Here is a 23,829-nt window from a genome sequence, read left to right as displayed (position 1 = left end):
TCACAGGATCCCATAGAAAGAACATCACCCCCATGACAGCTGAAAGTAATTCTAGAAGACGATGTACCCTCTCCCAACAAAGTTTGTCATCAGGATTAAGGACATCATTTAGGTGTTGATATAATTGGTATAGGGTTGGGGGTTGGGGGAAATTTTATAGGCTCCTTTTTTTTGAAAAAAAAAAAAGGAAAATTGAATAGGATAATAGATTAGTGTGAACTTACTCACATTAATAATAATAGTGAGTGATAGAGTGTAGATGTAAATCACAAAACAATCCCATACCAGTTTGGGATTATGATTAATAAAAGAGTTATTTATTTAATGGAAAACTTACAGATCACTGTCCTAGACAACAGCCCTCTCTGCATGACCAGGAACCGATTCTAGTAGCCAGAAATGGAGCCAGAAGCAAGAGAGAGAAAAAGCAGGGCTTCCACTGATTTTTAAAGCAAAAAAGACCATGCCCAAGTGGGTTGATATTGTAAAGGCTATTGACTAAAGGAGTGTAAGGAGCTCCCACAACAATAGTGTGAATACTTGTGAGTTATTATTTATAGGCAGTTACATTGGTATAGATTTTTGTATATAGATACAAAGTTAAATTATATTGATTATTTTATGTATGCTTCTACCTCTGCTTAAAACATTTTCATATATCTATATACATTTATCATATTGCAATGTACATTTTGGAAGTTGCTTGCTTCCACTTCTTGCTTACTCAAGTAATATTATTTCCCTTCTTGGATCTTCGATGGGATTGAAGACTAGATAGTTGTAGTTCAACTATATTCTGATAAATAAAGAGTACCTCAAGAACTTAGGCTAAACAGTCCCACAGATTATAAACATGCACCTTTATTCCCAGTAGCCACACTAGTTGCCTTAGAAACTATACAGTGCATGCCTTCAATTCAAACCCTAAAAAAGATTATAAAAAGTAAGGGAACAGCTCTCAGATACAGTCTCATTCTGAGATTCCTGGAAGCAGGATCACCTTTTCAGAATGAGGTTGAGGTAAAAGCCAGTGGCTGGTGGTTTTGCTTTTCAGATCTTCAGATTGAACCCCAATTTCTGACCTGAGTTTTTATTAATTGTGCTTCATTTAGTGCCCAATGTGGGGCAGAAATCATGACCCTGAGATTAAAAGTTTCATGCTCTACTGACTGAGATATACATTCCTAGCCTCTGGTTGCTTCTTTGAGACATGGTCTCACCAAGACTTAGTCTTTGACTCTGGCAGACCCTGTCCTTGTATCTTCTCATGTAGTCTCCCTCCCAAGTAGAGGCCTGCACCCCCTCTCATGCAGTCTCCCTCCCAAGTAGAGGCCTGCACCCCCTCACCCACATGTATAACTCACCTCTAATTTGTAAAAGTTTTACAATCACAGTTTGTCACAATTATTGCATTTCCTTTAAGTGATCCAAATTATGATACCAGAGTCCCTATTGCTAGTTAGAAACACAACAACTCTATGCACAAACCAAAATCATATTAACAAAAATTTATATCTCACATCCTGTAATCCATATACATATGCAACATAATCTGTTTAAAATAATAAATTTTTATATTTGTTAATAATCCAAAATATAACTAGACCAGTAGTGATCCATACCTTTAATACTAGCACTCAGGAGGTAGAGACAGGTGGATCTCTGTGAGTTTAAGACCAACCTGGTCTACTGAACAGGTTCCATGACAGTCAAGGTTACACAAAGAAATTCTGTCTTGAAATAAAAGCAAATCAAAATAGAATACAAAAGATTGTAATGTAGTAATTCCTCCTGTGTTCAATGTGTTCAGTTTTACAGAGTAACTCATGGAAGAGAGATATCTCAAAATGTGTTAGATTTTTAAAGATTCAACCAGCTTTAAATTTAAAATCAATATAAAGACCTAGAAATGAGTGTTTAGCTATGGAATTTGGAGATGAACACAGTCTTTAGAATCAAAAATTAGAAAAATTCTTACCTATAGCATGACTTCATGTTACTGATGCTTTCACCCCAAAGAAGAAATATTGCCTCTAACTTCTGAACATCAATTAAATAAATGACTATTAAGGTTATATAATTACTCAAAGCAAATATAAACAAGGTATGCTCCCACCAGGTCATTGTTTGAGTAATTTTAATTTCTACTAACCTTTATAATGATTTCATTAGGCATTTGATAATCTCTGTCATCATTTTTATACTGTTCAGAACCATTCCATTAATTAATTAAATTAAAATTAAAAGTACTACTAGCCAAATGAAAATGTAAACTAATTGAGAAACTTTGATGCAGCAAAAACATACACAAGAGAAAAATACATAGTGATGAATTCCTAAATGAAAAAAAAAAAAACAGAAATATCTCAAAATTCCCTTCTTCCTCAAGGAACTAGGAAACATGCCAAGCCCCTAAAGCAGCCGACTGGCATAAATGTGATGATAAAGACAACAGATGTTGGAACGAGATTAGAAAATATCAGTGGTATGGAATTTCTAAAACACCAACAAAGTTAGCTGTATCAATAAAGAAATAATATCAAACAATGATGATTGAGAATTATACCCAGTAAGACTAAAACAGAAAACTAGAGAACAAGATTAACCACTCTTCACGCCCTCCCCACCCAACTAGCAAGCATCAAGTAACAGGCAGAGATATCTGAAAATGGTAGAGAATTCAACATAGTTGTACCTGCCTGTATTTTCAAGATGCAGGAGGCAGAGGCAGGCTGGTCTCTGTTAGTTCAAGCTCCCCGAGTTTATATACTAAGTGCCAAATCAGCCAGGGGTACAAAGACTACATAGTGAGCCAGTATAGCAAAAACAGAAGAGAGACTTTTAAAAGATGGGAGAGAAATCCGTCTAAAGTTCTGGACAAAGGAACCACCTGAAGCAGAAGTTAACACAGATAAAACCATCTGTTAATCCAGCCCTCTCTCTGAAATCACAACAGTCCTGGGGGAACTTGATGTTTTCCTCCCACCTCATTTTCAAGTACAAATACATTGTCTTTAGTCTCTCCTATAAAAGATGTCTGGCTTTCAGACAAAACTCTGGGGACAGACAAGAAGCAAGTGAAAACAATGCCATGTAAAGAGACAAAGCAATCAACAAAACCAGACTCAGATGTGACCCAGATGTTTGGAACCACAAGACAGGAAATTTAAAATAACTGTAAATAATATCCTTTTAAAGTTAGAGGAAAAGTTAGACAATATGTATCATCCAATCAAGAATGTCAGCAGAGGGATAAAAACTATTAGAGTCAAATGATAATGCTTGAAGTAGGAAGCATGAAACAAGAAAGAAAGAATGTCTTCAGTGGGCTTATCATAGTCCTGACACAGTTAAGGAAAGAACTGATAAAGTTAGAGAAAGGCCAAATAAAGACTGGAAAACAACAGAACAGTCCACAGTGGCAGGATAATACCGACCAGTCTTCTTGTATGGATTTAGGATCACAGGAGGCAAGAGAGACAAGGAAGAGAGACATGTTTGCAGAGATAATGCCTGGGAAGTAGCCAAAGTCAATTCCAGATGTCAGACTGCAGACTTGCCTTGGAGAATACCAAGATAAAATACCAAACAGAAGAAAATAAAAAATAACTGTTACCTCACCCAGCTAGCAACAAGAAGCAGATGAACATCTGACAGATACAAAAAATAAAACTTGTACACATACAATTTTAAAAAGACAAACTTCCTAAATTAAAAATGGGGCAGGTGACCTGAGCAGACATTACAGAGGAAGACAAATAACTAACTAGTGCTGTATGAAGAGCTCATACACAGTACCAAAGAATGCAACTTGCAATCATGATGTGATGAAGGAATTACTAAGACTGCTGCTGTGGAGGGGATGCATACAGAATTCTCATATCTTGCTTGTCAGAGTACAAATAACCTCACCACTCTGGAAGACCATTGCTCATTCTCAACTGAAGTCAAATCTAGATATGCTCCATAATCAAGCATTGCATCTTATGAAATACTCATTCAAGAATGTTCAACTTTATTAACATTCCAAATGTCTAGTAGTATTTGAATGGAAAAGTATGTAACACACTCCTAAATAGCAATAAAAAGAACTACGTCAGTTAAATGTGCAGACTATTTTGACTCAAAGAAGCTAGATAAAATATGAATACTATTTAATTATATTTACATGATCTTTCAAAATTAATCTATGGTAATAGAAATCAAAAAAAATTTCAAGCATATTGACAAAAATGGAATACAAAGAGACTTCTTATGATGATTGAAATGCTAATCATGTTAAAGGTGATGTTTATATAGGTCAAAATTAATTCAATTCTGCAGTACTTTGTTAATTTTATTTAGTATTTAGTGAATATTAATATTTATTAAAGTTACTATATATAAATCAATTCCAGTTAAGTATTTTTGGCATTAAAAACAAAAGAAAAATATATACAGAGCTTTTGGTGACAGTTTTAGGAGCTTTGCTGATGTATAATTGGCAAACAAAAATTTGCTACATAAGCTGTTAAAATGTGATCGTAGATGTAGGTGACCCATACTGATGTAGGTTTAGAAAGCAAACTCTCAGAGTGTATTGTCTATGTGAATCCAAAGTTTCAACTCATCATTAGGAAGTATGTTCAACAGTAGAGCACTCATCTAGTACACATAAGGTCATGGGCTCAATCCCTAAATAAAAATTAATTAATTATGATAGCACATTATAAAACATGGTGTATTCTATTCTGTCCTTATGTCCATACTGTTTTCATCTGTTGTAAATTGGAGGATGCTTGTTCGTTCCTGGCCACCCAGACTCCTGAAATAACCATACAGAAACTATAATATTTGCAATACTGTTTGACCGATAGCTTAAGCATTTTTCTGGCTAACTCTTATATTTTAAATTAACCCATCTCTATTAAACTGTGTACTGCCATGTGGCTGTGGCTTACCAGGTAATGTTCCCTCCAGCATCTGTCTCCAGCAGGGCTACATGGCTTCTCCCTGGCTCCAACTTCTTCCTCCTAGCATTAAGTTCAGTCTGCCCTATCACAGGCCAAAGCAGTTTTTTATTCATTAACCAATAAAAGCAACACATATACAGAATGACTTCCACACCAATCTATTTCTGTTTTCATGTGCCTTTTGATAATTAATTCATAACACATTGTTTATTAGTAGTTCCTCAGCCAGTATGCACCTGGCACCTAATAAGCAATAAATAGGGAACAAGACAGGAAGACATAACATTTCTCCTTGTAACTTTTACATTTAACTAATGACATATTTTAAGATTTGATTACACAATTGTATAGGTGTATTTATTCATATGAAACAAAGGGGACATACAAGTAGCAATAATAATACAATAGCAAATAATTTGCTATTCAAACTAACATTTTTGGAACACACACACACAGATCACTATTGACAGCTATATCTACACAGTAGCATTAACCCAGCAGTGAACTGAAAGACAAAAATTAGCATGTACATTCACATAGATGCAAGAGACAAAGCAGACATAAAATGGAGAAGACCTTGTTTGATAAATCACTAAAAACATCTTGAAAATGTGAAATTTGAGATCAGCTATGTAAAAAATGGGAGTAACTTATGGAGAAAGTAGAAGGTTAATGTAGTCTTGGGAAAGAGAATAACATGTAAACAGTCTCATTTGGAAGAAGCACAATAGTAGCAGGGGTTTATGATGCCAGTCAATCAGGTCACAAGCAACGGAATCGCGGAGGTTCTGAAAGTCAGTGTCATAGGAATCGCGGAGGTTCTGAAAGTCAGTGTCATAAGTGTGCATCTGCCCGGGGTCAGTCTGGCTGCACTTTAGGTAATAGCTCAGAGACCCAATTGATGCAGGAGGCCAGTTAGGAATCTTCTAGAAGAGTCAGGAGAGAGGTGTTATTGACAAAGATTTTCTGCAGGTTGCAGAAAAGAGATGACAGACTTGAGATATGATTACCTTATGACTGAGTAAAATATAAACTGTGGAGGAGAGTGATGAGTCAGAATCACAACCCAACCTTTGGAATTTTTTTTTAAAAAATACTTATTGTCTTTTCCCTATGAATTCTGAATAAAAGTAACCATCTATGAGAAAATGCAGATACAAGGCATGGTTAGTGATAATCGGTACCTGTCATACACTTTATTTATGATGCCAACAGTTGTCTTACAAGCCAGCACTGTGCTGAACTAAAATTAAAAGAAAATGCAAAGTTCAAAGAGTATTAAAATTCTTCTTTCACATATGTGTAAAACGAATTCTACTTATTCTTAGTAATAAAAACCCAGAGTCAGATATTAGGGGGTGAAAGCTGAGAGAACAGAGAAGCAGAGTCACCAGCCACTAGAGAGACCATTTACCTCTACCGAGCCCTCAGACTGAATGGGTGATCCTGTCTCTATGAATCCTGTCTCTATGCATGCTCAGGGCTGTAACATCAGACTGCATCTGTCTCCATCAAACTTCAGACTGCATACTACATCTGAGCTCTTGTCTCTTCCTGCCTTATATTTCTCTCTCCATCCAGCCAAATCACTCCAGTCCCACCTCCCTAGTGCTGTGATTAAAGTCATGTGACTCTCAAGTACAAGTACCGGGATTAAAGGTGTAAGTCACCTCTGCTGCCAAGCTCTGTTTCTCTTTGAGACTGGATCAATCTAGTTTAGCCCAAGGTGGCTTTGAACTCAGAGGTGTCTGTCTGCTTCTGCCTTCCAAGTGCTGGGATTAAAGGTGTGTGCCACCACTGACTGACCTCTATGGCTAACTTTAGTGGCTTAGCTCTGTGCTCTGATCTTCAGGCACATTTCTTAGATTACAAACAAAATATTACTACATATATGAACAATTAGAAAGACTATGCAAGTCATCTGAGATTTGCCTTCCAAACATCGAAGAAAGTACTCATTTCAGCAAAATTAGATAATACAATATAACAAAATAAAAGTCAGAAATTAACATCATTTGGATATGATTCATGGTTCACCACCCCATGAATTTTCTCTCCCATTTAAAGAAAGGTATTTTTAGTAAAGCAAGGAAATAATCATGTATGGCTCTGAGTTCTAATATTTCTTCTCAAAACCAACAATATAAGTAAAGATATTTGATGCAAGTGAAGGTCTTAGATACTTTTATTTCTAGAACTGGGCATTGTGGAACTTAGTGGGGCAAGGCATGCAGCTAATGTCACAAGTTTGAATGCAGTTTGATTGACTTTACAATGTAAACTAGTTCCGTTAATCTGAGTGAGATGAAATTTCAGAAAGGCAAAAGTGTGCTCCTCTCTAGGGACATTTCTAGAGGGGAAGCTGAAGACAACAAAATCCCTAGGGATATTGGGGAGACATTTGCCTGGTTTCCTAAATGAAGACTAAAGCAGTAGAACCCGTCTAGTGAGACCTCCCATGGGTAAATAAGCAACATTGGCTTCAGGGAAATTTAAAATGGCCATCCCCGTCTACAGCTATGAAGAGCAACCCCCTTCTATATGATCTCATACCAATGTCATGGATGTCAGCCTGAGTTGGAGGGAGATGGAAGTGGTGTTGAGATTTCATCACTTTGGGGTGTGGTAAATAAAATATAGCAAATGTACATGAGGGTGTTGTGTGACAGTTAGAAGAACCAGATTGTTTCAAATAATAAAGAATGAGACATAAAAATATAGAGTTCAGGTAATCAGAGAAGAGAATGAGATCTCCAGTCTAAGACTGTTCAGTCACTTTCTGTATCATTAGAAAATAAATGTGTCCCATCTATTCACTCAATAGATATCTAATTCCTTATATATACCAGATTATGGGCTATTTGATGTGAACCAAAGCACATTATCTGCCTCCCAAAAACTTAACATCTAGTAGGAGAGTAGAAGAACTTCAAATAGGAAGGCATACTGCAATGGAATAATTATCATTTATTCACTCTCTTTCTTATCTTGTTCCATTTTTTTCCAGATGATAAGTCAGCCTGGTAACTGATAGAAAAAAGTGTGTTTGAGAGGTAACATATTAGTGCCCAAATCGCTGGCTAGCTCTAAGAGACTACAAGCATGCCATTGACTAAGTAAGCAATGCCCTATACATTATCCTTCCAACAGCTGAAACTCATTAGTTCTCTCGGGCAGCCCCATGAAATACGTCCTCCACCCAAACGTGAACAACAGTAGGTCCTGACCTTAGTCAGAAAACAGACAACCAAATGTCCTGTATGTTATCCATCTGTGGTATTCACTACGACAACAAGAACCACTTCAAAAAATAATATGTGGCATTTGATAAAATAAAAGTTGCTGGAGGGGAGAGACATTGGTTTAGTGAAATGAGACCCAGCTGTGAGGAACTCAGGCCAAGGCTATCTGTAAATCGCTTTCCCCCCCCCCTGCCCTGTACAGTATAGCAATCGACTGCACATCACAAGAGCATGGCCAAAAGCCATATGTTTGGCATCATGTGGACAGCATCTGGTATTTTTAAAGATACAACGAAAAAAGGCTGAAAACACAGTAAAACAACTGTCATTCACTTAATTCATCTGCTTATATGTTAGCTCACGGATAGACTTATAACAAATAAACAGTTGTACTATGTCTCTGTTCAGTCACATGCTTTTATACTTTTCTCTTCGTGGCAAACTTGGTTTGGTACAAGGGTCTGTGTGTGTGTGTGTGAACGTGCGCATGCATGAGAGCATACATGCTACTGTTGATGGTGAACCTCTGCTGTATAAGCAGATTGAAACTGTCTCTTGAGGTAAATTGAGCCAAATAGTCCAAAGGTCATAAATATGATTTACACTCAACTCTTTTAGGTCAGTCAATGTCTGGATAATATATTTTATAGGGTTTAGGCTTATGTTGCATAATAATGGAGGAACCCACACAGTTCGTCGTTGAGAAAATATAGCTTTGCTGAGTCTTCTGACTTATATATTGACTACTATTTGAGATTACGACTGTTCGGATGTGGAAGCTAATAGAGACTTTTTTACATATTTGCATAACTATAATTGATAGCCCTAAAGCAGTTTGAGAAATAGAAGCGTCTTAATTACCAGTGTAGGAGGTCATTTAGCTAATGTCTATACAATGGAGCTGTGACTTCTTTACAATCATAAGGTGGAACTTAGACTTGATCTCTCTATCATTAGAAGACTACTAATTGTATTTGAATAGCTTTAATATTTTCATACATAGAGCAAGAAAACAAAGCTATTTTGAGAGGCTTTTTGTTAGAAAACCAAGTTTAACAAAGATCCACAATCTTCTGTAAATTTTTCATACAATTTTCAAAACTAAGATTCCTGGAAAGAAAGCACAACATTTATATTTCTTTGATTTCTTCCAACACATTTTTATGTTTTAGAATTTATAGTTTTTACTAAGAAATACTGTAGATGTAAGCCAGGGTGTGAACTGGTCAGGGGTACAGATGATTCTGTATTCAAAACAGATAATTGTGAGTTGACTGGGAAGGAACCAATGCCAGAAAGGAGTTAGGTAATAAGACAAGTTCTTAGTGAAGAGAAATATTTGAAGTTTTTTAATAGAAAAAAGACCCTAAATAATATGCAAACAAAATTCAGAATCTATATCCTGATCCCTTGTTTGTTGCTAATGCCAAGTCTCTTAATTTGACTATCTTTAAATAAAATACATAACACACCTAGTGTCCTAAGCAGACTTGTGTTAAAATGTCCTTATGTGATGTAGTACTGTGCATAGTGAATACATACGCTGAAAAATTTTTATAGAACATTTGAAAGACATATAGTTGGGCTGGAGTGATCGCTCAGTGGTTAGAGCTCTTGCTGCTCTTCATAAAAACCAGGTTTGATTCCCCGCACATACATGGTGACACACAGCCATCTGTAACTGAATTTAAAAGGTATTCAATACCATATTCTGGCGTCCATGGGTACCACATGTGGATGTGGTGCACAGACAAAACATTCACATACATAAAATGACAATAAATAAATCTAAAATATTTATAAGTCATGTGGTTATTTAAAAATATGTAATTTACATGTACTAAAATTTTAATAATTATTTAAAATTAATGATCATGCTTAATGGTCATGATGTTTTAAATATGAAATATTCCAAGAGTCTCATATATTTGAACTTGCTCCTCAGCTTAGAAGATTATAAATCTTTTTTAAAATAAGATTTATTTTTATCTCATGTGCATGAATATTTTGCCTGCATAGACATATGTGTACCACATGCATGCCTAGTGCCTGTAGAGGTCAGAAGAGGACAAATGCCCTAAGACTGGAGTTATGGATGGTTGTGAGCCTCATGAAAGTGCTGGGAATCGACCCCAGGTTCTCTGCAAGAGTAATTGCTCTTAACTCCTGAGACATCTCTTTAGGTCTTAGACTATGAACCTTTAAAGGTGAACCATAGCTGGTAGAAGTAGATCTTGGGGTTCTGGGGCAGAATATTACTAACAGATCCAAAACCCAAATCAGTGGAATCAAAGTTTTGAACTCCAAGTCTTGCATAGTCAGATAGCTCTGAGCATGTCAAGTGGGGATTTTTATTGAATGAATTCTTAATGCTCTAGAAGACTATGGAATGTGAAAATGTATTACTATCAGCATTCTCCTCACTGAGATTGTATCCCTTAATTGATATATTTTGAAACATTGTTTAATAACTAGTGAGACAGTGAGTTAATTTGATTGAAAAAGATGCCCTGTGTTTCCTATCTAACATTGTTAAGTTTCAGTTCTACAAGCATAGAAAGATAAAGAAAGATTAATTGGAGTTATGTAGACTGTGTATTTAAAGAATTAAATTGTATCAAATGGACTAAAAAAATAACTTTCTAAACCAAAATGTCTTTTTCCAGATATAGGTTTTTTATCTTTAGTAAAATTCCATATTTTAAGGTTCTATCTCAGTGATAAAGTAATTGATTAGCATGTTTAAAGCTATCCAAAAGATTCTACATTTAAAAAAACACATGTTTACTATTATCTCTTAACTTATAAATTAAAGGCATTATCAATTGCTCTCCTGTTATAAAAATTTAGCTTAGTTGACAAAACTCTAGTCTCTTCATCCTTCTCATGATATAAATATGCAATACATCAGTTTATGCTTAGTGAACTTTAAGAAATATAGTCAATCATTGATTTCTTATTGCAGCAATCAAAAATATGGTTATTCTAAAATTCTAACTGTATATCACACTATCTGCCCTGCATTGCTCTGTATCTCTTTCTTCTTTGTCTATCATTTATCCATCTATGTAGTCAAGGTCAGAAACATTTACTCTTTCTTCTATAAACAATTAAGTCTTTCATATTTTATAAAATGATAATAAAAATTGTGTGGTGGTTTGAAGGAAAATGGCTCCCATAGTCCCATACAGAGACGCACTATTTGGAGATGTGACCTTGTTGGAATAGGTGAGATTTTGTTGAAGGAAATCTGTCACTGGGAGTTACCTTGAGGTCACAGAAACAAGCCAGGTCCAGTGTTTCTCTCTCTCTCTTTCTGCTGCCTGAAGATACAGATGCAGAACTCTTGGCTCCTTCTTCAACAACATGTCTGATTGTGAACCACTATGCTTCCTGCTATGATGATAATGGACTAAACCTCTAAACCTTAAGTCAACTCTAATTAAATGTTTTCTTTTATGAGAGTTGCCGTGGTTATTGTGTCATCTTACGGCAATAAAACCCTAACTAAGACATGTTGATGTACAAGTTGGTGAGTAGTTGTACACAATTAAAACTACAAGTAAAATCCACTGAAAATCCAGATAAATAATATCATGTACTTACTACTTCTTCCAGCGGTTTTTAATTTTTACATACTTGTTTTTCTATCTTATCCAAAATTTTCCAACTTCTTTATTCATTATATACGTTATCTACCTCTGCAGACATACATTTCCAATCTAAATTTTACTTATGAAAATTTCACGAGACCCCATTGATCAGTAAATCAAATGAGGTAATCTATACCTGACATTGACACTTTTGTTTGCTAATCTATGGTGTCTGAGAGAGGCAGTGACCCCTTGTTATAGGGTAACTCCATTTAAACTCCCTTTGTATACAATGTGTGTGTCCTTCCTTGTTCATGTAATTTAGGGAGCTTGTAAGGTAGTAGGGTGTCCATAAGGTCTTTTCAAAGGTCTTTAGTTTTAGTTATTATTCTCCACACACTGTATTCCAGTCTGCTCTCCCATTCTCTGCTCCATCTAACATTTTTTGGTCCATTTCTCTCCCCTTCCTCTTCATAACACCTCCATTCTATTCCCCTTCCCTTGAAATGCCTCAGATTGCCACTTACTTCTTAACTTCTATGGATACTCTATTTGAAACACACATACTTAAAGTTTTAAATCTAGCATCCACATATGAGAACAGATATGAGCTGTTTGTCTTTCTGGGTTTGGGTTACCTCATTCATAATGATTATTTTTAGTTCATCCATTTACCTATGAATCGTTTCACTTTTCTTAACAGCTTACTCAGTTGGCTTTCCTATGACTACAGGACCACCAGCTCAGGTGTGGCACCACCCATGAAGAGTTGGGCCTGCCCACATCTATCACTGTTTTTAAAAATGCACTACAGGCTTGCCTATGAGCAGTGTTCTCAATTGAGTGACTCTCTTCTCAAATGACTCTCGCTTCCCTCCCTTACCCTGTTCCTTCGTGTTACCTATGGATATCTAGAAGCACTCTCTACCTGAGAACCTGCTGGGCACATCAGCCTAGGAGTCAGGTAAGCAATCTTCACTCCCTTCCCTGTTCTCCATTACAAATTCCCCAGTCTCATCCCCAGAATTGTAGTATACCTCTTTGAGATGCCTATCCTTCTTCTCTGACCCCACTCCCTGGGAAGTCCACTGAATCTTGGCTGACCTAGCTTTCTCCTTCCTTTGGACACTGTCAGAAACCCCACCACACACACACACATCCCTTCTAGCCATTGCAGTTCCTTAGTGTCAGCTTCAAATACCTAGAAATACTATTTACCAGGAAACTCAGTAGACACAGTGGACTAGAAACCAGATAAACAGTCTTCATGATCCTTCCTGTTCTCCACTGAAAATTTCCCAGGCGCATCCCTAGCCTTGTAGCAGCCCACTTACAAGAACCTGTCCTTCCACTTTACCTTGGTTCTGTGCAAACTTGAGCAAACGTTGTGATGGACCCACTTCTAGCTCCTCCCAATTACTTCATGTCAGCCCCCAATACCAAGAAGCATGGTCTACCTGGGACCCTTAAACACCAAGCCTGGCAGGGACTCAACTGAACTGCAATATCCTACCTGTACTCCACCAAATTGGAAAACTTAAAAAAATAACTGGATACACTTCTTGATATATACAACCTACAAACTTTAAATCAAGATCATATAAGCAACTTAAACCAAGCTATAGTCAAATAGAAGTAGTAATTAAAAGTCTCCCAACCAAAACAATAATTTTAAAAATGTCCAGGGCTATATGGATTCGGTGCATAATTCTATCACACCTTCAAATAAGATTAGTGACAGTAGTACTCAAGTATCTCACAAAATAGAAACAAATGAACATTGCTCAATTCTTTTTAAAAGGAGACAATTACCCTGATATCTAAATCACACAAAGATTCAACAAAGAAAGAAAATTCCAGAAAAAAATTTCTTATGAATATAGAGGCAAAAATTCTCGATAAAATACTTGCAAACCAAATATAAGAACACATCAAAAAAGATCATCCACCATGATCAGGTAAGCTTCATCTCAGAGATGCAAGGATGGTTCAACATATATAAATTGATAAATGTGGTTGGCCATATAAACAACACTGAAATACAAAAAAGTTATTATCATCTCATAAGATGCAGAAAAACTCTTAGACAATATTCTACATCCTTCATGATAAAAAGTTCTGTAGAAACTAGGAATTCAAGGGACATACTTTAATATAAGCAATTTACAGCAAGCCCATAGTCAATATCAATCTAAACAGAGAGAAACTCAAAGGATTTCTGATGTGGGATTTCATTCTCCATGCTGTGATTATTATTGATTAATAAAGAAACTACTTTGAACCTATAGCAATGCAGAACTTAGGTAGGCACAGAAAGCTAGGCTGAATGCTGGGAGAAAGAAGGGTGGAGTCACAGAGAAGCCATGGAACCAGAGACAGATGTGCTGAAACTTTGCTGGTACGCTACAACTTCATGGTGATGCACAGATTAATAGAGATGGGTTAAAATAAGATGTAAGAGTTAGCCAATAAGAAGCCAGAGATAATGGGCCAAACAGTGATTTAAATAATAAATAATATAGTTTCTGTGTGATTATTTCAGGGCTGAGCAGCTGGGAACCAACAAGTGGCCTCAGTACAACAGATTTTCGCTAAACTCAAGAATAAGAAAAGATGTCCACTCTCCCCATACTTACTTAATATAACTTGAAATCTTAGTTGGAGAAGTAAGACAACTAAAGGAGATCAGGTACAAATAAGAAAGGAAGAAGTCAAAGTATCGTTAGCTGCTGCTGATAATAATGTATACATAAATGACCCTATAATTCTACCAGAAAACTTCTATAGTTAATAAACACCTTTGGCAAATAAGCAGGATACAAAATTAATACAGAAAAATCAGTAGCCTGCCTATATACAAATGACAAATGGACTGAGAAAGAAATCAAGGAAATAATAACTTCCACAGTAGTGTCAAAAAAATATCCTGGGAGTAACTCTAACCAAACAAACAAAAGACTTCTATAATAAAAACTATAAAACATTTGCCAGAGCCCAACTGCAACAAGTCAAAGAAACTGGAGAACAGATTTGGAGTCAGTGGCTATACAAACACACAGGCATTATCCGAGGGGGCAAAACTTAATTCTTCATTTTCTTTTTCTTCTCTTCCCCTTTGTTTTTCTTTCATTCTTTTTATACCACCTAAAACAAAAATTATAGGCAAGAAGAAATTACCTTACAACCACAAGTTACATATTTTCCAGAAATAGATTAAATCGTTATACAGGAAGAAATCACATTATGATCACAAGTTACATGTTTTGTTAGAAGCCCACAAGTAGTTAAACATTTCCTTTGTATTTTTCCCACCATAGCACCTTCACCCCAAAGCAATGATTCTTTTATTATTGACAAACACAGTTTCAAGCAAGTCAAGTTTATTTCTTCCAGTTCCTTTATACGACATTTGGCTGTTTGCAGTTTCAGTGTAGCAGAATCCTATCCTATTTCTGCTCTACAAAACCTTACTCAAGTGGTCTAGCTAACCACCTATTTTTCTTTTCTTTTTTCACACAATAGGGTCATTTAATTTCCTTTCACAACTTTGTTTTTTTTTTTTCCAAGATGCACACTGAAACCTGTGATTAATTCTGTAAGCTACACAACCACGGAACTCATACCTAACCTTGGGTGTAGGAACATAATTGCTTTCTTTGATCATCAGCCTGTTTTTCCACAGGCAGAATTCACGGATATATAATGCATGAAACTTCCTTGTTCTTATTTTCCATCCTTGGCAAGTAAAACAGAAGGTGACTTCTAGCCATATTTTTATTTTCCTTATATCTCTTACTGAAACAATTGGCAGAATAACTTGAACAATTTCCCTAATCATCTTTATTTGCTGTCCTAACCACCATATCTTTAATTCATTAGTCCAAAGTAGTGTCATTGCTGTATAAAAATGATCTTCATTATGATCTGTAACTCAATTTCCCAGTGAGAAGTGGGATTTTCCCATTAAATAATCACATTATACTAGATACAGTATAAGTCTGTCACATAGTAATCACAGCATGCCAAATACATTAAGATCATGATAGCAGCAAGCCAGAGAAAGCACAGCAGAAGCAAGGGGCATTCTGGGGAAATCCTCCCTGGGCTTTGCCTCTCTAGGATGCACCCCTTATACTGCGCTATTCAGTAAGTTGTATTCCATAAGCTCTATTGCTGACTGCAGGTCCTCCAACATGGCCACTGCCAGACATTAAAGAAAGAAACTGAATAAGATATTGGAAGATGGGAAGACCTCTGAAGCTCATAAACTATCAGAATTATTATGGTGAAAAATCATCCTACATATTCAAAGTGATCTACATATTCAAAGCAATCCCCATCAAAATTTCGACACAATTCTTCACAGAAATTGAAGGGACAATTTTCAGCTTTAAAATGGAACCAGACATGCGCACACACACAAACAAAAAGAAAACAGGATAGCTAAAAAAAAAAAATCTTGAATAGTTAAAGAACTGCTGAAGGTTATCACTCTTCTCAATTTCAAATTGTAATACAGAGCGATAGTAATAAAAGCAGCATGGTATTTGCATAAAAACAGACCCATCCATCAATGGAATCAAATCAAAAACTTAGACATAAGTCCACACACCTACGGACACCTGATTTTTTTTTATTTAAAACAAATAAAGCTAGTAATACACAGTGAGGAAGAAAAGACAGCATCTTCAACAAATTCTTCTGATCAAACTGGATGGCTTCATGGAGAAGAATGTAAATAGTTTAGTACTTATCACCCTGCACAAAACTCAACTCCAGCTGTATCACAAACCTCAATATAAAACCAGATTCACTAAATCTAATAGAAGGGAAAGTGTGGAATAGCCTTGAATGCATCAACACAGGAAAAGACTTCCTGAACAGAACACCAATAGTATAGGCACTAAGAACAACAATAAATAAATGGGTCCTCATGAAACTGAAAACCTGTACTGTGAAGGACACCATCATTCCAACAAAAGAATAGGCTACACAATGGGAACAAATATTTACTAATTACACATCTGACAGAGTGCTAATATCTAAAATATATATAAAAAACTCACAAAAAGTGGACATCAGGAGAAAAAGTAACCCAATTTAAAAATGAAGTACAGATCTAAACAGAGAGTTTTCAAAAGAGGAAACACAAATGGCTAAGAAACATTTTTTTAAAAATGGCAGCTCATGCTGGGGAGGATGTGGAGTAAGGGGAACACTCATCCATTGCTGTTGGGACTGAAAACTTGTACAGACATTATGGAAAGCAGTGTGACAGTTCTTTAGGAATCTGGGGAGAGAAGACACTAAGGAAATAGGCCTTCTAAACACAGCAGGGCTGGCACACATGTGAACTCCCAGACTCCTGCAGGAGCATGGTGCTTTCACAGGTCCACATCAGCTGGGTCCCAGCGTGGAGGTGATAGAAACAAGAGTCTATCCTCAACCCACAGGCCATCTCCAATTGACAGCCGCTCACATACAATCTTAGTTTTCTCTAAAGGAATCTCTCTGGATATACGAACTGTATTTAAGAGTAGGTCCCATACCCAGCATGGACATGACCAACACAGAACAAACTCAAGGCTATTTTTAGAGTCTTGTTTTTGTTTCTTAGGTTTTTTTTTTTTTTTTTGTCTCATAATGCTGTTTTTTTTTTTAATCTTACAGGTCTTTTGTTGTGTTTTAATGAAATTTTTGTGTAAAAATGTATGTGTTTTTGTGTCTCGTGTATTTCATGTGTTTTTTCTTTCAATATTTTTCTGTTTGTTTTGTTCTATTTTTCTGTGGTTGGTGTTGCCTGTTTATTTTCTAATGAGATAAAGAAAGAGAGGGTATGACTTTGAGTGGGTCTGAAGGACCTGAGAGGATTTGGAGGAGGGGAAACCATGACCAGAACATTTTTTATGGAAACATCTGTTTTAAATGAAAGTTAACTGTATTTTTAAAAAAGCAAAAATAATTACATAAGTGAAAATTTCAAAAATAATCAATTCAACAAACACTAAACTTCAGACTCCAAGTATAAGCACTGTGTTTGTGGAGGCCGTCACTGTAATAACCTGTATATCTCAAGCACAACAAGATCTTAATTTTAATTTAATTAATGAATTAAATACTTTTGTTGTGTCTCATTAAGTTTTGACTTAGAGGTGAAACAACATACTCCTATTAATGGCCTCAGACAGACACCTTTAGCCAAAAGTCACATGACAGTGAAATCGAACAATATTTTCCTTAGTTTCTCAGACAGCTCAATCTGAGCTAGTGTAATTTTTGTCCCTGATCAACTTTAGGAGCAACAGCTAAGACACTTTCCTCACTAAACCTGTAGTTGCTCTTCACAAGTAAGAAGTCCCAGATTTGAGTCTCCAAACTTTCAGTAGAGTTTGCAGAACATTATCTGGGAGAGTATATCTGCAAATCTAGGTAGACGTATTTGGTCTAGGAGTGGACTGAGGATCCCCTTCTCCTGGGCTTTCATTACCTTTTAGTCTCTGTCCCCAAAATGAAGTTGTGCCCTGGGCATTTCCCTTGGCAGTGAGTCTTGCCAGCCTTGAACCTTTGGAGGTAACATCGACCCCATGAGCTCAATCTGGAGAGTGGATCATTTTTAAACGAAGAAACGGAGTTCAGCTCATTGAACTGTGAAACTGTTTTGAACATTTGATTTCATAACTTATGGTAAAACGCGTTTGAGCAAATGCTTTTTATTGCTGTTAAAGGTGACAACTTTAATACAATTGCTCTTTAATTCTTTGATTTTTCTTTCTCCAGAATAATCTCACTTAACCAGACTCCTAACCCAGGTCATAACATGAGCGTGTCAGTTTATTTAACGAGAGTGCTGGGCTTTTACCAATTGTGCATAAATAATATATTTGTACAAGTGGAAGTGATTTGCAACAAATTTGACTTCTCAAGTTATGCTAAGCTTAACACTGATAAATATTAGTAAAATGCTGGCTGGGATTCAGACCACATTGGTTAAAGCAAACCAGGGTAGCTTTTCAGGGGGAGCAGCGGGTTGCTAGTAGCATAAGAAAAGCGTATTAAGTTCATTGAAAAGGGAAATCTAGAGCAAAGAGCTTTCCCATCTTCCCCAAAACATATAATATCGGCTTCCTTCTTAACTACAAGTGAGATTTCCTGCAGTATCCATTTAGTAGTCAAACATCTTGTGAAAAGAGAAACAGTAGGAGAGGCAAGAAGGCTCCACAGGTACTGTGATTAGAACACACAGCGTCCCCCAGAGGCTCCTGTGTCCACGTGTTTGATAACCTCCTCCCCCGCTGGCTGCGCTGTTTGGGATGGATCCAGACCCTTTGTGGGGTGGAGACTTGAAGGGATCGCTCTGTATTAGACAATCCTGCACCGTTTGCTGTTCTCTGCTTTTGGACTACTGATGCAGTGTGACACATGGTCTCATGCTCTCACTGCCAAATCATGTCTGGACTCTACCCTCTCTGGAACTGTAAGCCAAAGCAATCGCTTCCTCCCTGAAGTTGCTTTGGTCAGGGTGTTTTATCACAGCAGCAAAAACCAAACTCAGACAGCATGTTAAGGCACTTACCACCAAGCCTTGCGACCTGAGTTCAATCCCCAGAACACATACGGTAGAAGGAGAGAGCCAAATCCCTCAACTTATCCCCTGACCTCCACAAAGACATTATGGCAAGCACCTACAGGTATGCGCATGCGTGTGCTTGAACACACACACACACACACACACACACACACACACAAAGTAGTGAGTTCCACAATTTAAAGTAGTAAATTCATAACTTAAATTTTAACCTTAAATTTCTCAACTAATGAAGCAATGACATTCCAAGGTTCTAGAAACATCCACCATTAGTTTTATGCACTGTTATCTATCTGTATGTTAGATAACATAGATACATAGAAACATAGGTAAGTCTATCACCACCATGCTCCTCACAAACGGGACTTGAGCTTTTGCCTCTTTATTGATTGCAGTTATCAGTTAATATAGAGTTTTAGGCATTAACCTTAAAGTATTTTTCAGTCTTAACAAATAAACATTAACAAGATTTATAACTTGCATAATCCAAACAGAAACTGAAGTGTTAATTACTTATCTAAAAAAAGAGTTTTGGTTGAGCCATAAAAATACGACATAGCAAAATAGTTCTTCTAAGCTAAGCTCTTTACAATGTATTGAAACACACAATGAGTGAAGCTAATGCTCCTACTTCTTCACTCAGACTGAAGTCCATATGACATTTGGCAACGGAGATTATAAGGAGGGTTTCCTTTTTCTTCTAAAAGCTATAGCTACCTGAATCAGGAATACTGTTTTCAAATAGCCCCATAAAAATATCTAACATCTGAATTCTTAGACTCTCATGTGTATGCACACTCTTACCTTCCTCTTCTGTACCTAGGGTCCTGCCTTCCCACCAAGATTAATGGATATTTCTGTTTTCTGTACCCAACGAACATTGTGCCATACATCACAGAAAGAATGAATCTAAAAAATGATAAAACATCTGTTCCTCATTGTATTTTCTTATTCAAGGATAGAGAAATGAAGAGGAGTGCATTGTTTTTGTTTTGCTTCTATCTGCAATGGTTGTAATAAAGTCAATGCAAAATATATCCCTGGGGACACGTTAACTTTAATTGCTGTTAGCATTGCCATGTACAAAACTATTAAAATGAAGTTGAAATGTCATGGTCTTATTTATAAGCCATTAACAACTACCTGGGATTTACATCTATGCTAAAAAAAAAAATCTCCAAACATGGTCAATCATCTTCTTCAGCAGAATATTTCTAAATAAATATAATAACTCTATCTATGCATGGGGTCATTAGAAGCCAAGTGAAAGGTATTTGAATGGCCAAAGAGTGGCAAACAACCAGAAATAACACCAACTTATCATTCAAGCATATCTTTATTCTATTGGGTCAAACATCAAAATTACAGTGTTTTGGAGGAAAAGCTAAGTTCTTGTTTTCTTTAAACCAAAAGATGAGATAATTTGTAACACTCAGCCCCTGAGGGTGCTGGAAAGAGCCAAGTTGTAGCTAATTTGGGGTTTAACGTATGGGATAGCATCCTCTGGCAGTTTCAGAGGGCTTCCCCCTACCCCCTACCCCACCCCGTTTGAGAGAGTTCTTAAGCAAATGTTTACCTTGTCATCACATGTAACTTGGGAAATAAGTTCTGAGTACTATATGTTTATGTGCTCCTCAATGTGAGTTATTCACAGTTTCCTCGGCTTGTACTGCAAAGCGTGTTGCTATGAAGTCCTCCAAGGTTCTGCTTGACTTGGCCTTGGAATAGCTTTTCTTGTTATTTACTCTTTGACAGAAGGACTGGAAACCGTCCAGCCTGTGAAACAGGCTTTGCAATATTTGGATGGTGTTCTATGAGGAATGGCCTGCTAGCATGCGTCTGACGTATGCAAAACAAGTTCAAAGATGGCTTTCTGGCACAGTTCTTAAAGGTCTATATGTGGTATGAGGAAGACCAACAGTTCCAGTCTGGCACAACTAACACACAGGCTACACCTCTCCTTCTACAGTACGAGACTAATGGCCCTAGAGAAACTGTTTTCTTCCACATACTCTTCATACCCAGACTATTTTTTTAAAAAGATTAAGACTCACATCATGAAAACCAAACAGGCAGTGATACCAGTTGCCGGCTAGTACATCTGGGGGAAAAAAATGTATAATTGATGTTTTGAGCCGCATCAATATAACCTGAGCTCAATTCTATAGACACTACCTTGGCCCTTTCTTCTCTAATTAAAATGCTGGGGAATAAACTGCAGATAAACTATTAAGTTAATTAGGGCTATACATCTCATAAAACCATGCATCCTTATCTTTAGAGGCTCTCTATAACTCTCTGTTTTGCTGTTTACAAACCGGACGGTAAATTGAGGTCTAGGTGAAAGGGCTCTGTTGCTCTCCCCATGTACACCCCCTAATCCCATATCCCATTAGGGGTGTACACTGCATTCTTTATCCTTGCTCTCTCCCTAAATTCTATAACCTAAAACTATAATACAGTTTGATTGCTTACCTAATGCACAGCAGAATTAATTTGGCTATGAAAATAGAACATTATTACATTCACCTGAACATGTGTGCAGGATGAACTAACGCACAGAACAAATTCATCTTACGGTGATTCTGTCCAAGGGAACCAGCAGCCCCGGAACTCACTTTACACAGGAAGAGCACCAGGAAGCCTACAGTATCATGGGTGTCTGTCCAAACTTCAGGGCTTCAGTTTTAGCACCAGATACTGCTTGCACTAATTCTAGTCTAGTGCGCAATTACGCCATAACTTTCTAACTTGTTAGGAAGCCATGAAATGAGTGCAAGACAGATAACTATGTGTTACTAAGATTCTTGGAACAGCACTATAAAGAAAAAGTTATTATACAGAAAAGTACAATTTAAGACAGTCCCCTTTGGGGCTGAATATATAAAGAGCCAGATCCTATGTCACAGCGTTGTCTGGGTACTAAAAGCAGGATTCCAAAGAACGTTTAGAAAATTGCAAAGTGGACATTAATTTTACCTAGCCTGCACAGATAGTCTTAAATTTAAGTTCCATTTGGATTAGAGAATAAGGCTGATGTAAAGTATCTTTTGAGGATTTTTTTTTTTTTTTTTTTTTTTTTTTTTTTTTNTTTTTTTTGTATTTACTGCCTGGGACCAGACTCCTCAGGAATGGCTGCTCCACTGGGGCCGCAGGGTAGTAAGCTTTGGCATCAATGGGACACCGCTGTTAACAGAATGTGAGAGAATAGTGGGAACATGCTGAGAAATAGAACATAACTGAGTCAAAAATAGGAGATGCCAGTAAACTGTCTGGATATAGCAAGAGAAATCCAGTTTTCAAGTGGATTGAGATTAACCTAAATAAAACAGCCCTACGGGGAATAAATCAAAGGTTATTTGAAATGAGAAGCTACTACTATTTAGGGCCAACTGATTACGGCTATATTATTGCCATACTGTCCAGCTTTTTCAATGAAGCCAGAAATTAAATTTGTATGTGTAATTTAATTTTTAAATAGGACTAATTCAATTTTAAAAAAAAAATATCCCCCTGCAGGCCAAGTATAGCACCTGCCTCTGGTTGGTTCTCTTTACCAAGTACAGGCAGCCAGCAAAGCAAAGTTCTCCCAGCAGGCTTTACTATTAGCTATCATGGCCTCAGCCTGCACATCTCAGAGTCTTTATGACTGGCACCATACTATCTGTAGTCAGTGCTGCTATTCACTAAAGAGACATTGGTGGCTGTGACACAACAGTCTAGCAGAATAAGCATGTCAAGACTTCAGAGAACTAGTCATTTTTACTTCCATTACATATTTTTACATTAATTAGAAATGCTTTTACGTTCAATTAAGCATACAAGCCAAAGCTACTCCAACTTTACACACGATGTATCTTTGATATCATTTTACTTCTAGGAGTTTGTCTTATTATATACAGCTTCAAACAAATCAAAAAGAATGCGTCCAGTTTGATTATTAACTATGAAAAACCAGTTTGTCAGTTTGTTTTGGTTTTTGGAGACAGAGATTCTCTGTATAGTTTTGATGCCTGTCCTAAAACTAGCTCTTGTAGATCAGGCTGGCCTCGAACTCAGAGATCCGCCTTCCTCTGCCTCCTGGGTGCTAAGATTAAAGGCGTGCACCACCACCGCCCAGCCGAAAAAAAGTTTATTTTATTTAATTTATTTTATTTAATAGAATAAAAAATTACAGGCGAGATGTGACTATTGGTTAGTGGCAGGAGGTTTGCCTAGCATCCATGAGACCTTAGCAACAACAACAAATCTACAAGACCAAAGGAGGAAAAGCCAGAAGTGGAGGGACAGAGGGTAATGAATATGCTAGAGATGGCTGTTCAGTAGGACAGTCACTTCGTTTCAGCATTCTTCTAAGAATAACACATACAACATACATTCTTTGTCTCAGAATGACATCTGGACTAATAAACTCAATGTTAGGGTTTTAATACATCTAACTACTCTTGTGTTTAAGT

Source organism: Alexandromys fortis, unplaced genomic scaffold (assembly GCF_014885135.2).
Source record: "Alexandromys fortis isolate MF-2015 unplaced genomic scaffold, M_Fortis_MF-2015_v1.1 scaffold_14, whole genome shotgun sequence".
Classification (NCBI taxonomy): Eukaryota; Metazoa; Chordata; class Mammalia; order Rodentia; family Cricetidae; genus Alexandromys; species Alexandromys fortis.
This window is presented reverse-complemented; position numbering follows the sequence as displayed.